A 5,230-nucleotide genomic window follows, 5' to 3' on the forward strand; every position below is an offset into this window, starting at 1 on the left:
TCCACCACCTCCTCCTCCTCCTCCTCCTCCTCCTCCTCGCCTGCCTCACTAGAGGAGGGTACCTCACTAGAGGAGGGCCTCGAAGACAACACCCCTAAGTCGGTGAGGGTGCGCTCTTTCTGGCCGCGACCCCCTGTAGTGGCTCTCCCCCCAGCACCTCGTCCTCTAGAGGCTCTCCCCCCGACCCCTCCTCCTCTAGGGGCACCTCTCCCTCGACCTCCCTGTGAGGAGTCATCGTCAAGTAGCCGAGGGGGAGGATTACGTGCTCGACCACTCCGACTAGGCAGGCCGACGACCTTGCGTAGGAAACCCACGCCGTCGGCCTTCCCCTTGCCCATGTTCCACGGACCTGCATTGAAAAGAGAAAAGGCAATTAGTAAATTAATGAAATGAAGGAAAAGGCATGATAATAAACACATTAATAAAAATGCATAAAAAGGCATATTCCTAAACTATAGAAAAAAATACTTGAAACGTACATCTGCTAGAACCCATATGAATCATCACTGTTGTAACCTCTTTCTCGGTCCGTCTCATCATCACTATCAATCATATCATCTTCATTGTCCAACGGAGGTGGAGGCTCTTCCTCGTCGTCAGCGTCTTCATTTAACTTTTCTAGCATAAGTATGTCATTTTCATTGACGATGGTCTCACCATCATTCCGTGCATCGTGGAAGTTTGGGTCCACATCATCATCACCCAATGGTCTAGCGTCATCGTTTCTAACCACATCATCATCATCATCATCATCATCATCATCAGGTTGCTCTTGATAGAACACTCCCTCGTATGTCATGGGGTTAATGTTGTAGTAATAGTCTTCATTCGGGTCTGGTAGCTTACCATGTGGCGACACCTTGAACACAACTTCCCAACCCTTTAGATACACTTTCTGGCATGGGTAAGGCAGAAAATATACTTGTGTAGCTTGGGTAGCCGCAATGAAGAGATCGGCTCCGGCATAGACGGTTGATGGTTTAACTTCGACCAAACCAATGGAAGGCGTATGTTTTACCCCCTCCCGCGGATCGAACCATCGGCATTTGAACAAAGGCAGACTTAGGGTCTCACGCCCCTGGAGGAATTTAACCTCGTATATATTTTGTACCCTTTCGTAGTAGTCTACTGAATTTTGACCAGGGGTGTACACTCCAGTATTTATAGTTTTGGGATCGGGGCGGCTGTTTTGGTGCTCCTCTGTATGGAAGCGATACCCATTCACATCATACTTTTTACATGTCATGACGGCAGGGTCAAAACCCATGGAAACCCATCTCAATTCATCATCCATAGATATGTTCAGATCTTTTCCCTACAAGTATAATGGAAATTGTTGCGTGCATTAGTTCGGTTAACTAATAAATGTTGAAGTAGGTATTTAATAGGGGAGTGTGGAAAATTACTTTCTCCATGAACCAAGCAACAAAACTTTTACGTCCAGGGTTTCCATGACGGAGAAGAGTAAGTGCCTCCGCCTCAGTAGGAGGATTCACTCCCGTCCATTCCTCTTGAACGAAATCACTAAAAAAACATAAGCGGTGTTAGACCGGGACTAAGTGAACATGAAACATGATGATGTGGAAGACATAAAGGAATGGTGTAGTGGTATTACCTCATCCACACTTCCTCAACTTCCTTGATGTTGTGCAAGATATAGAACATGAGGTCCTCCCACTCTTGTCGTGGCATGTTATAAGATTTCGAGGCCCCACCCCTCCCACCTTGCGCGTTGAATAGATCGAGCCTGGGTTGATACTTGGGCTCTTCTATATTGTATCGAGGCACCTTGTTATGCAGATGGGGAACGTGGTCTGGATAGTATGATGTCCTGAGGTCTGACACCTCCTCTAGGATAACTGCCTCAGCTATGGAAGCTTCAATCTTAGCTTTGTTTCCACATTTCCGTCGGAGATGCTTGTTCTGCCTCTCAGGGCCGTACTGCCAGCGATTTTGCACAGGGCCCCCCAACAATACCTCGTTCGCGAGGTGCAGAATGAGATGTGTCATCGGAGTAAAGAAGCCTGGTGGAAAGATCTTCTCTAGCTTGACTATCAACTCCGGTTCCTTCTTATGCAATTTTTCAATCACCTCTTTACTTACTTCTTTAGCACAGAGCGTGCGGAAGAAATGGCTAAGCTCGGCAAGCACTCGCCAGACATGCTTGGGGACATAGCCTCGAACCATCACCGGCATTATCCGCTCAATCCATGCATGGTAGTCATGACTCTTCAGGCTGGTCACTTTGCCCGTTGAAAGATTGACTCCCTTACTTATATTCGATGCATAACCATCGGTGAACTTCAAAATTTGTTTTAGCCAGATAAGTACTTCTTTTTTTTCTGGCGGTTTAAGGACAAAGTCAGCATCTAGCTTGAACCAGTTTTTTCGACCGCCTGTGGGAGGCTTCATGTTCAGGCGTGGTCTATCACAAATTCTCTATTGATCGGCTCTAGCTTTTACGTTATCCTTCGTCTTATCAGGAATGTTGAGGATCATGTGGAAAAGTGACTCTGCCACATTCTTTTCGGTGTGCATCACATCAATATTGTAAGGAAGTTTGAGGTCCTTGAAATAGGGAAGCAGCGAGAAGGGGGTAATGTGCGTCCAGTTGTGCGTCTCACCATATCCCTTGAAGCCTTTGGCTTTGGCTTTGCCTTTGCCTTTGACTTTAGGCTTGAGAGCTTTTAGCTGAGCAAGAACATCTGCCCCCGAAAATGTTGGAATCTCGGTTACTTCATGAACAACCCGGCCTTTCGTGAAGTTCTTCTTGTCTTCCCTGTCTGGATGATCTCGAGGGAGGAACTATCGATGGAGGTCAAAGGCTACATACTTGCCACCCTTACTCAGCCAAATCATTCGCAGAGTCTGCATGCACACTGGGCATGGCATCTTACCACTTGTACACCATCCGCAGAATAGAGCATAGCCGGGAAAGTCATGCATGCAATAGTGCAACCAAACTTTCATCAAGAAATTTCTCTGCAGATCCCGGTCGTATGTCAACCTCGGAAAGTACCAAGAATGGTGCAAAGCATCCACAAGCGGCTGCATAAACACACCCAATTGCTTCCCCAGGTAGTCAGGCCCCGGAATGATGAGCGACAAGAACATGGTCTTCCGTTGCATTAGGGCACCGGGAGGAAGATTGAGCGGAATTACAAACACAGACCAGCAGCTGTATGGATTGGACGACATACCATATGGATTCAACCGATCACCTGATATGGCTATTCTGACATTCCCAGCCTCGGCTGCTTCCTCTGACTTCCATGCTTCCCCTCCCGATGGATGTATGATTATTTTTGGATTGTACCTTATACCTTCCTTGTGCCACTTCATCATTTTGGCAGACTCCTTCGTGATGAAAAGGCGCTGCAGTCTTTTTATAAAATCAAGATACCGAAGAACCTTAACGGGGATGGTTAGCTGCTTTTTCTCACCATCCTCACCGACCACCTCAATGTACCGAGACGAACCGCACTTCCTACAGTACTTGTCATCCACATACTCGTGCCTAAACAAAAGGCAATTCTTCGGGCAAACATCTATTTTCTCATAATCCATAGAGAGTGCCTTCATGATTTTCTTTGTATCGTACATGCTTTTCGGAAGTTCATGACCCTCAGGGAGGCTGTTAGCCCATACTCCCAGGAATGCTTCGAAGCATTTCTGGCTACAGCCGTACTTAGCCTTCACCGCAATCAGTTGCGAGATGGCATCCAGCTGAGATATTTTCGCACCCGCATAAAGAGGTTTCTTCGACGAGGCCAAGACCTCCAAGAAGGCCTTTGCGGTTGCCTCCGGCTCCTCCGGTTCATTCTCTGAAGGTGTCGCTTTTGTCGTTTCTGCAACAATGACATCATCTAGCATGTCCCTGACCCCGTCGTCCTCATATCCATCGATGCGTTGTCGCATCACCTCCTCTCTACCACTGTCCTGCTCGGCTATGTTTATCGGCGGCATGTCAAAGTTTGGCATATATCCGTGCGTGCAAAGGTGCTCACTCATGTCCGTCTGATTTCTACGGTGACGTCTGGCACATCTCGCACAGGGGCATGATGGGATAATTCTCATTGGACGACGGAATATCTCCTTCAAATACACATCGGTTTTCGCGATCCACTCTGATGTTACTCGATTCCGACGGATAAAACCACTGTACATCCACTGATTATCTGCCATCCTCTGCTTTTTTGCAACCCACACAACATAGTTAAGGATTCACTTAAATTAATGGCATCAAATTTTCAGTTTCTACCGCGTTTAATCCACATACATCTCTAATAGGTAAAGATGGGTCCTAATCCCACCAGAGGATGTGTAGATTGAGTACATTCTCCATTCTACCCCGTTCCGAGACAAAATTTCGGCAGCACCTCCCCGCTATTCTCCAGATACACGTCTCGGCAAATAGCCGAGAGAATGTGCTCCGGAGAACAATGGGGAGGCGCCGCCGAAATCCTGTCTCAGAACGGGGTAGAACATGGGGAACATACCCAGTCTACACATCCTCGGGCTGTCCGTGGAAAACGCTGGACAATCCGAAAGAGCTGCGGTGATAAATATGCAATTGAATGCATATTTATCGATGCAACCCTTTTGGACGGGAGACGCCTAGGTTACGCCAGTTGACTTGAGAATGAAATCTAGTGACATCAAAAAATGGAGGAGATGGACTTGTAGCTCACCTTCGGCTGTAGGGGAAGGAGTCGAACAACAGAGGGATGCTCAGGGAACAACGCGTCGGACGACGGTCACTTTAATGAAATGCAACACCACAAAGCCTGCAAATTCCATCGGACTACGGTCAATTTATTTTTGCATCATGTAGGCAAAAAAACTAAAAACATTAACAATATATTCATCATCGTCATCACATATTCATCATCATCATTATCACCTATTCGTCATAATCATTGATTAATCCATCGAACCAATTTTTTTGCAAGATATGCAACATATAGCATCTCATCTAACTAATTTTTTTTACTACATACTAACTATCTAACTATCTATCTAACTATCTACCTATCTAACTATCTATATAACTATCTATCTAACTAGGTATCTAACTATCTAAATATCTATCTAAATACCTATCTAACTAGCTACAAAATTACTAAAAAAACACTAAAAATACATAAAATTTTCACCTTCGAGAGGGCCGGCCGGAGTTGGGGCGGGGAGGCGCGGAGTCGGGGCGGGGAGGCCGGCGGGGGGTCGGGGC

This window comes from Triticum dicoccoides, chromosome 3A (genome assembly GCF_002162155.2).
Source record: "Triticum dicoccoides isolate Atlit2015 ecotype Zavitan chromosome 3A, WEW_v2.0, whole genome shotgun sequence".
Lineage (NCBI taxonomy): Eukaryota > Viridiplantae > Streptophyta > Magnoliopsida > Poales > Poaceae > Triticum > Triticum dicoccoides.